A 12557-nucleotide genomic window follows, 5' to 3' on the forward strand; every position below is an offset into this window, starting at 1 on the left:
CATCCAGCCAACACCAGGTTGACAAGGCTTCTGTAGTTGCAAGATTCTGACGCCAAGCAGGCGCCTAGACTAGACCTCAAAAAAAAAAAGCTTGCATCTGTCTTCTTACAGTCAGCCTTTTCAGTGGTAAGTGGGAATTTGTTCAGACTGTGAATAATAATAAACCCAGGTTTATTTTTCTTTATTACATTTCATATCACGAGATTCCTCCGGAAAGCTCCAGCTGGTGTGCGTGACTTTCTCCCTCCGTTCTATCCTCCTGACAACCCTGCGAAGTGGGCTAGCCTGAGAGCTAGTGATAGCTTTGCTATCTCTGAATTTCATGCAGAAAGATGCTACGCCTTCTCTTGCAGAAGTCTGAGAAGATGTTCTGTGTACACGCACACTACTTCTTCCCGAGTTGCTGATAGCTTGCAAATAATCCCTGACCCCCAGTAGAAGAGAGCCGTTTCTTCCCCTCCCAGGCACAGGTGAGAAGAATAGGAGTCATCAAATATGCATGGGCCCACTGTAGCCGGCAAGAGCCTCGCAGCAAACATGGCGCTGTAGGCTCAGGAGAGGCATCACCTCGCCGTCAGCAGGCGCCAGCTGGAAGCTCAGCTTCCCCCAGGTTTGGGGGGACAGCGAGGGCGTCCCTGCTGCAAAGGATGTCACCAGGGTGCAGCTGCAGTACGAGTGGAGCTGCTGCTGTTCCGGCTCAGGTGAGCGACTCGAGGGGGTTATTAAATTGTGTCATCCAATCCATTTTTCACAGCAATGGGTCACTTTGCTAATGGAGGTGGGGCTCCGTCTTCTCGTTCGCTCCCAGCTTTTCTGATGCTCCAGGACTTACGTTTAATTTTTGTTCCATTTCTAATGTTCTAGCTAGCTGGCCGCTCCTCCGAGAAGCTCAAAGCGGTTTGCAAGTCCTTCAAATTTGCCCTTGCTCTGTTTTAGCTCTGCACCAACTCTGTGAGGGAGGTTGAAGGAGCAGGGGTCTGGGTGAGGATTTGGAGCTGAGGCTGGTGCAATGTACCGTTTACTCCAGTTTCAACGAAGCTCCCGCAGCTCATGTTTGTAGCAGGGTGCACGTGACTTCAGCCACAATCCGTAAGTTCCCTGTACTTGCTTCCGAAATACTCCTGGGCGATGCATTTTTCCTCAAACCGTTTAGTTTTAAAATGTAAGCCACAGCATAGGTATTTCTCACCCCCTTTGACCTCTGCAACAACCTTGCTTGGTAGCTTAGGCTGAGAGGATGTGACCAGCCTGAGATCGGCCGTGAATGACGATTTGAACCTGGGTCTCTGGGGTCAAAGTCCATAACTTTAATTGCTACACCACACTGGCTTGTAGCAAAAGCGTATCTGTTTCTCCAGAGTTTTCTGCAGAGATCTGTAGATGCCCTGAGCCCAGGCAGTTCCCAAAATAGCTTGACCTGGCAGCTGTTCTTGCAGCTCAGGTGTCACCGTAACAAGTAGAAGATCCTGCTGAATTGTGTGCTGCTTTCCAGTGTGATCTACACAGGGTTCTGGGATCCATACATCTTCCTTAGTAGGATATCTCCTAAGTGCAATTAGCTCATCACAAAAGGACATTGCCAATCTTAGCTCGAAAACTATTGTGACTTTGTTTTGCTCAGCAGAGGCTGATATGTGGCCTTCTGGACTCTCACTAGCAATATTTCCATTTTTACTATTTCCTGAAGAATTTCAGAATGGAATCATAGAATTGTAGAGCTGATGTTGAGCCAGAATAATAATAATAATAATAATAATTTATTATTTATACCCCGCCCATCTGGCTGGGCTTCCCCAGCCACTCTGGGCGGCTTCCAAAAGAATATTAAAATACTATAATACATCAAACATTAAAAGCTTCCCGAAACAGGGCTGCCTTCAGATGTCTTCTAAAAGCCTGGTAGTTGTTGTTCTCTTTGACATCTGGTGGGAGGGTGTTCCACAGGGAGGGCGCCACTACCGAGAAGGCCCTCTGCCTGGTTCCCTGTAACTTGGCTTCTCGCAGTGAGGGAACTGCCAGAAGGCCCTCGGTGCTGGACCTCAGTGTCCGGGCAGAACGATGGGGGTGGAGACGCTCCTTCAGAATCTCCTTTCTTGTAACTTGAAGCTACTGGTTCGGGTCCTAACCCCCAAGCGGGAGAAAACAAACTTGATCCCTCTTCCCTATGACAGCCCTTGAGATATTTGAAGGTGGCTTTGCTTATTGTTTTAAAAAGTCCCACTGAGTTCAAAGAGTCCTACTGAATCCTAATGAGTTCAGTGGGGCTTTTATTACCTAGGCCAGCTTTTCTGAAATAATACATTCCTGGAACTGGTTCAAATGGGGGGGGGGGGGGAGACACACCACATGGACATACAAGCAAGGAGGGAACTTTAAATTAAAAGATAAAACTTGCAAAAAAATCTCAATAGTTCTTTGCCAGTCTGCACTGAACAAAGCGGTACTGGTGTTGCATTTTACCGCCAAAAAAATATGATAAAAATTAACGGCATAAATTCACCACTAATTGGGCCTCGAGAAAGATGGAAAGAAACAAAGATTTAGCAACAGCTAAAAAGCGAGTGATTAAAAAGATGGCCATTCCAGAGAAAGGGCCAGTCCTGGCACCACATTGGGGTGCTAAATCACACCTCCTTCCCCAGTTTATGGGGACTGTCATCTCCAGCCTAGATGTTGTCCGGATGTGAAGTTCCATAATGAACCCAAGCAATTTGGCAACTCAATCTATATTTCTTAACTAGAGCAGGCCCTGGGGGCCAAATGTGGCCCTCCGGGGATCTCTATCTGGTCCTCAGAACTGCCCCCAGCCCCTACCCCTCATCGGCCCAGTTTCACACCCTAAGTGGTTTTTGCCTGGCTGGAATGTGTCCTTGAACTCACGAGAATGGCCCTTGCTTATCTGGTCCGTTGTCCCAGTATGTATAGAAACTAAAAAGATAAAAGAATTCACATTCATTGCTCCCCGCCCCCCACACTTTTGCCTCTGGTTCTGCTCTGGCATGTGGCCCCCAGATGGCTCCCCTGAAGGGAATGTGGCCCTCAAGATGGGAAAAAAGGTCCCGCACCCCTGTAACTTGAGGAGTCGGGCAAGTCAGCTTGGGCAGGTTCTGTGAGTGGGGGACATGGCAGGTCGCGGTGGGCTTGTTTGGCCAAAAACATAGTGATTTGTGGGGCAGTAGGGATATTGAAAGGACGAGCAGTTGTCCAAAGGCTCTGCAGGGTGCTTGGCATCTACTTGGGAGCTTCATCCCTGTCACTAGGTGTGGCGGCCATTCCCTTATGCCTATTCTGAGGAGGAAAAAAACCATGGCAACGGGCCTAGTCAGCCTGGCTTGCGTCAGTCGGTATGCATGGTGTGTGCCGAGATCTTCGCTTGCAACTTTTCTCTCCCTTGAATTTCGATATAAAACGAAGAAATAAACAATTTAACACGAGAGCAGCAAAACCCTCTGAAAGGGGCCGAGTAGTGTTTTGGGTACAGCTCAACCATTCTTCGAGCTACTACATTTTTATCCTGGGAAGACGATATTGTTCTTTTAGTTGGTTGGTTGCAAGACTCTTTGGGTCGCCTTGGGCAAAATTAAAGCTGTTACGATAAATTAGTGTTGCCGTATTTTGAAGAGCGAGAAAGAGAACTCATTTGCCGGCTTCTGCTTTTAACTATGGATCGCTATGACGGCTCTACCCGTGAAAAAGAGGGCATGTGGCGATGCTGAAATAAATAATTTTAAAACTGGTTTTAAAACAACCTATTATAAGGAGGGTCCTAAAACCAGACACCTCAGGTGTCCAAAGCCAGGGCAAAAAAGTGTGCCATCAGTAATTGCCAGAAGCTGTGTAGCAAAGGTGCCAGGCCTCTGTGGGGACTTAAACTGCTTAGGGGCCACCACAGAGAAGGCCCTTTCCTGGGCCACCACAGATGAGCCTCTGAGGTGGAGGAACTGCCAAGAGGGCCCCCCCTGTTGACCTCAGCACCTGAGGGGTCTGTGGGGAAGGAGGTTGTATTTTGGGTATTTCAAGCCGGATTTCTGGCCACTCTAACTTGGCGGCAGGCAGGCATCTGTACAAGAAGCGATGCCAAAGAGGACCGAGAGGGATTTCTTCCAACCCTGTCAGGCTGCCTCATTGTCTCCCATTATTTACTGCTTGAGAGCTGGCACTGGCTGCGCCTGCCCGGCAGGGACTGAAGGGGAAGCAACAGTTGTCAAGACAGTCTCGGAGAGCAGCCATTGTTTTTCCAAGTGGGTCGGGGGACAGACGGCACTCGATGCCGGTAGGCAGCATCAGACATCTTTAGTCCCCCCACCGCTCCCTGCTCAGTTCAGACAAGGGGACTCAGGATGCTTAATGCAAGCTGCAATTTCTCTACCTGCCGACTCCGGGCTGGCGACTGGGTGGCACCAGCTCTCCAGGAGACGCCATGTTTTTAGGACTTTTGAGGCTTCAACTCCCAGATTTTCGGTTGTGTCCGGATGGCAGGCTTTCTGAAAGGTAAGCCATGCAAGGAGGACGGTCCCTCGCCCCCTGCTCCATATTTCTATTAGTTACGCACACACACAAACATACACACAGCTTTTTTCCCTAAAAAAATGTTTAGGGGTACTCTCATTTTGACTCAATAAAACCACCATTTTATAGTTCAAATCGGGGAAAACAAATACAGCAAATGGACAATAGTACAAAGATTCGCAAAATGTTTTGGGGTATGCGTACCCCCAGAAAAGAAGCACTGTCTGTGTGTAACACTTTTCAGTGAGTGGTAGGCAAGTAACTTTTACTTGGACCAAGACCCACTGAAATTAATGAACATGATAGGCCCATTGATTTCAGTAGGTTTACTCTGAGGAAACCTCAGTTGAATACCGCTCAATATATTACAGTAGTACCTCAGGTTAAGCACTTAATTCGTTCCGGAGGTCTGTTCTTAACCTGAAACTGTTCTTAACCTGAAGCACCACTTTAGCTAATGGGGCCTCCCGCTGCTGCCGCACGATTTCTGTTCTCATCCTGAAGCAAAGTTCTTAACCCGAGGTAATATTTCTGGGTTAGTGGAGTCTGTAACCTGAAGCGTATGTAACCCGAGGTACCACTGTATAACCAAAAAGTATATAGCGATAGATGGATGAGCACAGGATGCTGCGTTCTACCGAGTCAGACCGCAAATCCATCTAGTTGAGTTTTGTTGACAATTATTGCCTGCAGCAGCGTTCCAGGATTTCAGGCAGGATTCGCTCCTGGCTCCTGGACTGTTCTTTGAGTCTGAAAATGCCTCTGTTGGCACCTCTTCACCACTCTGTTTATTGCTACTATATTAGGGGTGCCAACAAGAATAAAATATTGGGGGGCCCAGGTAAGCCCCACCCTGCATAATGGGTCACATGATGCGGCGCGCCCCCACCCACCCATTTGAATGACAATGCCTATCAATGGGGGATGGCCCCCTCAAATATTTTATTGGCTCCTATGCTAAGGTTACCAGATTTCTTTCAATGAATCCAGGGACACTTTTCAATTTCCTACTAAATAGATTGATTTTGTCAGGGACTGATTTGTAAATCTGGGGACTGTCCTTGGGAAACGGGGACGTCTGGTAACCTTCTATGCTCCTGTTTCTTTCTGTATTTAAAATGTTTCTTAACCACCCTTCATCAGAAGATTCCAGGGCACTAGGTACAAAAAGTGTGAATCAAAATAAATTCATGCACCATACAAATTCAGTTGAAAACCAGCAAATAAACATAAGAATGAGATGAAACTAAGCCGCCCAGAGTGGCTGGGGCAACCCAGTTACATGGGCGGCATACAAATATTATTATTATTATTGTTAACCAAGTAAGTTAAAACTGGAAGAGGGGAAAGACAATTGCAAAAATAATAAAATAGTGTATAATCTCATCTGCGAAGCTGGATTTATTAGCTAGCACTGTGCAGAGACTGAGTTGCTTGATCGGGAAATTTGAAAAACAGCTGTTTTTCAGCCGTGATCCTCTCCACACTATGGAATCATAAAATCACAGAACCATAGAATCGTAGAGTTGGAAGGGATCACGAGGGTCATCTAGCCCAACCCACTGTAAGGCAGGAATCTTTTTGTCCAATGTGGGGCTTGAACTCAGCCCTGAGATCAAGAGTCTCGTGTTCTACCAGTTGAGCAATTGATCTCAGCTGCCTCGTTTTGGGATAGCCTGTGTTTTATGAAATGTTGTGTTTCATTATTTAAAAGTGTGCTGCTTCTTCACCCATTCTTCACCCTCCTAGAGGTAAAAAATGGACAAGATGAAAAAAATACATCTGGGTAGCAGAGTACATCTATGCGTTCTTAGGAAACGCATTTCACAGACACTAGATGTCACTCCTTACTTCAGCCACTCAGGGCCAAACTGAAGGAGATGTTAAACAAGTCTTTGTAATTAGAGAACACCTTTTAATTTTAAATTTAAAAATGTGTATAGGAGTTCTTTCGAGGAAGGCTGATAATCACTGGGATTGCAGGAGGCAGAGAGGGGAGTTTAACCCTTTTCTCCTCTGCCACAGTGCTGATGAAACTTGCTCCTTTGAAGCCACTCTTTGCATTTGTTGTTGTTTAGTTGTTTAGTCGTGTCCGACTCTTCGTGACCCCATGGACCAGAGCACGCCAGACACTCCTGTCTTCCACTGCCTCCCGCAGTTTGGTCAAACTCATGCTGTCCGCTTCGAGAACACTGTCCAACCATCTCATCCTCTGTCGTCCCCTTCTCCTTGTGCCCTCCATCTTTCCCAGCATCAGGGTCTTTTCCAGGGAGTCTTCTCTTCTCATGAGGTGGCGAAAGAATAGGAGCCTTAGCTTCAGGATCTGTCTTTCCAGTGAGCACTCAGGGCTGATTTCCTTCAGGATGGATAGGTTTGATCTTTTTGCAGCCCATGGGACTCTCAAGAGTCTCCTCCAGCACCACAATTCAAAAGCATTAATTCTTCTATGATCAGCCTTTTTTTATGGTCCAGCTCTCACTTCCATACATCACTACTGGGAAACTCTTTGCATTAGGTAGGGGAAAATCCCCCTACCCACTAAGCAAAGGTGGAAAGGGTTAAACCCCCTACCTGTCAGTTGCAGTCCTGATAATTGTAGGGCCCCTGCCCCCCGCCCACTGACTGCTTTTTGCATTTTTTAAAAAAACATGCACACTAAATGCAAAGACACATTTAACATCACGGGTAGTTTGGTTTTAACACAGGTGTCCCCCAAAAGACAAAAATGGGTGTGGTGATTTTCCAGACACAGAAATTGGAACTGCCGATTGTAAACAGAAACACCTGGTGTAGCTGTGGGAACATAGTAACTCGCCTTATCACTGAGTCAGAGAGTTTGCCTACCTAGCCCACTATTCTCTGCAAACAGACTGGCAGTGGCTATCCCAAGTTTTTGAGGTAAGGGACGTTCCCATCCCTACCTGAAGATGCTGGGGACTGAAGCTGGGACCTTCTCTATGCAAGGCAGATGCTCTCCCACTGCGCTTACGGCCCTATAAAATGTTGCATAGAAGCAGTGCAAAACAAGGGGCTGATTTCCTCCGCAAGTAAATTTCCGAGGGCTGCATGCTGATTGCCTTAAGGGCCAGAGGTGAGGCAACTTTACCTTTGCACAGTAGATGACATTTGAGCCTTGCAGAATCCAGAGGTTTCTGTTTCTGCACCCATGGATCTCTCTCCGTCTTCGGCCCAGGCAAGCGAGAGGTATTATCACAGGGCAAGGGCACACTCCAGTCAGACAAAACCAGTAGAGGAGGGTGTGAGGAAACGCTAAAGAGGGCTGTGTTCCCTGGTGAGAGTCGCAAGGGCCAGATAGAGATGCCTGGAGGGCCACATTCACCCACCCCTGCTGTACTGTGTGTATTCTTCCCCCCCCCATCATTCTTTTGATACACCAAAAAAGAAAAGAAAAACAAGACAAGAAATACAAACCAAACCATAATATGGACTTTATTAATTACAAATCAATAAAACAAAAAGCGGTCCTTGGACTATAGACCCGACCTCCCATCCATTCCTTATTTCAATTATCTATTGTTTGTTACCAATACACGTTTTTGTCTTAAATTGACTAATTAACTAATTATTGATTTATCTTAAGGTTTCAGATCTTTCTTAAATCTACTACTAAAGTTATTCAAACGCTGCAACAGAGTTTAAACTACTGTAATTGTAGTTATATTCTAGTATGTTAATTATAATTTATAATTTATAAATTATAATTTATGTAGCTCTAAAACCCCATGGTTTTTTTGGTGGTTGGTTTTAGCGGATGTGTAAACTTTTATTCTTTATTACATATTGTTTTCAAATTTTAGGTTGCAGGTGGGCTTTCTGGTAGAGGGGTGGTGCGAGTCTGCCATTCTTTTTCCTCCTAATTTTATTGTTTTCAGAATCATCGCATATGTGTATCCAGGGGCGGAGGAAGGGGGTGCAGTGTGGGCGGGCTGCCCTGAGTGTCACCACAGAGAGGGGTGACAAAATATCCGGGACAGTTGATTGATATGATGTATGTATGTATGCATCTGTCCTGTTGAGGCAGTCTTGATGGAATGGCTGCCCTTAGGTAACAGCTGAGCAGAGAGGGGGCCTGATGGAGCTGATAGAGAGAGCTCCTCACCCTCGTTACTGGAAGTAAAGGTAGCCCATACCCAGCCCAGCCCAGCCCAGCCCAGCCCAGCCCAGCCAACCCAACCCAACCCAACCCAACCCAACCCAGTTTTCCCTGGAGACCCCCACAAAGTATGTTACGAAAGCCTGTCTTCCAGGACCTACACCACAACTTATAAGAGTATCCATCTGTAAAATGTTCTTCTTATGTGATCTACAACAATATAAATGGTTGGAACCGATACAGTGGTACCTCGGGTTAAGTACTTAATTCGTTCCTGAGGTCCATTCTTAACCTGAAACTATTCTTAACCTGAAGCACCACTATAGCTAATGAGGCCTCCTGCTGCTGCCGCGCTGCCAGAGCATGATTTCTGTTCTCATCCTGAAGCAAAGTTCTTAACCCGAGGTACTATTTCTTGGTTAGCGGAGTCTGTAACCTGAAGCGTATGTAACCCGAGGTACCACTGCATTTGGCTTTCAGGAGTATTTGTGAATGAAACAAGCTCTGCCATTCTCCAGCAATTGTCTCTTTGCTCTTTGTTCCTCTTGCCAGCCTCGATTTGTGCGCCAGCTTTTCTTTAAGGGCAATAGGCTAGACTCTCTTGTATTCAAGTATTCAAGTTTGTGCCTTCTAAGATCTTCCATGGTGTGGCTTACAACCATATGTGCTGCCACTAAGAGAAATCCAATGAGTGGTTTGGACATTGCCTTTCTAAAGGTCATTATAAATCCACTCCGAGGTCTGGTGGTAAAGCCCAAATTACGCAGTAACAAAAGGCAGGAACACTTCCTTTCACCGGCCGTGGTGTGTAATTGTACCCAACATCCCTCACTTTATCTTGCTGCTTTGCTACCTCCTTCTCAGCGTCTTTCCCGGACTCCTTGCTGCTATAAGATGCCCTGGGGTGGTTTGAGGAGGAGATAAGGTGTCAAATAGCAGAGAACTTTTTCCCAATACACTGCATGTATCATACACACATGCACATTCTGTAGGTATGTGTTAGAGAGTTTTGCTTTAAAGAACAGAATGGGCAGGCCCTTGGCTCAATAAGGCTGCATTTTTCAGAATCTGAATAAAGATTCCTCTCCCCTTGCTGCAAAGAAGGCTTCGTTTTTGGTTCTGGACTGTGCGAATGCTTTTTTTAAAAAAAACACATGTTTTTTATTGATTGTCAAATTTTAACAATTATATAGTACCATAACATAACAGCCATTATCTCATTTGCTGTACCAAGCATACAACTTCCCTCTGTCCTTTTTCTGGTTTGTTTCTGTTACATTTTATTTTGCACATTTGTAACATCTCCATCCTATATTTATCTTAACTTGTCTTAACACTCTCTTTTATCTTAGAGAGAATGTTAATTCTTCTCATGAGGAGAGTCTTATCTCAGTCCTGCTAGTGTCTTTATATGTGTGCAATAAGTCTCTAAATATAGTATAAATTTTGAGGGACGTGGGTGGCACTGTGGGTTAAACCACAGAGCCTAGGGCTTGCCAATCAGAAAGTCGGCGGTTCGAATCCCCGCAATGGGATAAGCTCCCATTGCTCGGTCCCAGCTCCTGCCAACCTAGCAGTTCAAAAGCACGAAGTGCAAGTAGATTAATAGGTACGCTCTGGCGGGAAGGTAAATGGCATTTCCGTGCACTGCTCTTGTTTGCCAGAAGCGGCTTAGTCATGCTGGCCACATAACCCGGAAGCAGTACGCCGGCTCCTTCGGCCAATAAAGTGAAATGAGCGCCACAATCCCAGAGTCGGCCATGACTGGACCTAATGGTCAGGGGTCCCTTTACCTTTACTATAGTATAAATTTAGTCCATTCTTTCTGGAATGCTTGGTCACACTGGTTCCAGATACGTCCAGTCAGCCTTGCCATTTCCCCATATTCCATAACTTTTGTCTGCCATTCTTCTATTGTTGGAAGTTCCTGCTGTTTCCATTTTTGGGCTAGCAAAATTCTTGCCGCCGTTGTAGCGTACATAAACAATTTCTGATCTATTTTTGGTATTTCCTCTCCAACCATTCCTAGTAGAAATGCTTCAGGTCTCTTTGGAAAGGTGTACCTGAACATTCTTTTTAACTCATTATATATATTATTCCAAAAGACTTTGACCTTGTCGCAGTGGACCGTGTAAATGCTTAATGCTGCAATCTATTATTCAGCGTTCTGGGCTTTAACCTCTAAAGCTTAAAATGAGTGTTAGGGACCCGTGTCTCTCCAGATATTGTTAGCCTCCAACACTCAACACCCCAACTCATTGGCCATGCTGCCTGTGAATGACAGTGCCCCTATTTTCCAGGGACAGTCCCAGATTTATGGAAACCTTCCAGGTTTCTGATTTGATCCCAGAATGTCCCGCTTTTCCTTAGGACGTCCCTATGTTCATTAGAGAAATGTTGGAGGGCATGCTCCATCTACTTCCCCCATAGTTTTATATACCTCTAGAGAAAAGGCATTTAAGCAGAGACAATAAACAAGAAGCCCCAAACATCACAATGTTTTCTCCCTGTGTAGTTGCTCCATCCCTTGCAAGAAAAGGGGCTTTTTCGTTTAGAGAAAAGGTGAGCAAGAAGGGCAGATCCATGCTATACATTTCAAGCTCATTCAGCATACATTTCAAACTTTCCCCAAAGTACCCTGGGAACTGTGGTTTGTTACGGGTGCTGGGGGTTGTAGCCCTTTGAGGAATAAATCCCAGCCCCCTGGGTCCTTTCGGGTGAGTCATGTGCTTGAAATGTATAGTGTGGATCTGGGCTAAGAGGGGACATGATAGATGTGTCATACCTGTTGGCTGCAGTTGGATGAGGTTGAAAAAAATGAAAAGAATAGGGTTGGGGTTCTGGGTTTCCATTCTCTTCCCCAGTCCTTGCCCAACCTGGTGCCTTCTAGATATTCCTAGACTCCAATGCTCATCATCCCTGACCTTGGGCTTTGCTGCCCAGGGCTGATTGGAGGTGGGTCCAGCAATATCAGCAGGGCACCAGGTTGGGCAAGGCTGCTTTTAAAAAAAGAGCTTTATTTCTCCTTTGGAAGGATGTCTCCGTGGGGAGATGGAGCTGCCCAGTTACATTATTCATATGTATGTGAGCCCAGGAAGATACAGTTACATTCCAGCCTCTCAGTCAGTGACTATACCTTGACTTTTTAACTCCCGGCACCCTGTAGAAAACAGCAAATTGAAAAATCTCCTGACCGGCAGGTTGTTGTGGAAGCCTGGAGAGGGGCTCTGAGGACAATTTCCCCTGCAGAACGATAAGGAGAAAGACTTCTGCAAGATAAGCCTTGGAAGCAACCTCTGCCGTAGCCAGATCCTGCGTTAGTTCTTAACTTTCTTGGGGGGAATTAAAGAGGTCAACGTCACAGCATCCGAAGCATAGGAAAAAAACGCAGTGATACCTGCAGGGAGTTGCCCAATCCGGTCAGAAGGTAAATTAAGAGAAGGCTGTTCTCTCTTTCTCTCTCCGCCTCTCCCCCTGTAGTTCTGAAGAGGGCAATTTTAATACGGGGGGAAATGTTCTCACTTTTGCTGCAAAGGTCTTGAGGCCGGGTTCCAGATCTGAAGAAGCACCATGCGTGTGTTGCCCTGATAATTTCTTCCTTGCTTCTGTCTCCATGGGCATTCCTGTCTACCTCTGCCCAAGGGCAAACCCTGTGGCAAAGTGGCCGAGAGAAAGAAGAGGATGAGCCTCTTTCGACACCAAGAAAATGGTTAAGAAAGGGAAAGATGCCAAGAAGGGGAAGAAGGAGGCCGTCAGCGACTCCGAGGAGGTGTCGGAGGCTGACCAAAATGCCGAGGGGAGTGAGGTGGGCAGCGAGGTGGCGGAGGTAGCGGAGGTAGCAGAGGTGGCGGAAGTGGTAGAGGAAGAGGAGATTGAAGAAGACCCGAAGGCTAAAAAAGGGAAAGACAAGAAAGGGGGGTTGGCCAAATTTGGT

This window comes from Podarcis liolepis (genome assembly GCF_965112155.1).
Source record: "Podarcis liolepis genome assembly, chromosome: 14".
Classification (NCBI taxonomy): Eukaryota; Metazoa; Chordata; class Lepidosauria; order Squamata; family Lacertidae; genus Podarcis; species Podarcis liolepis.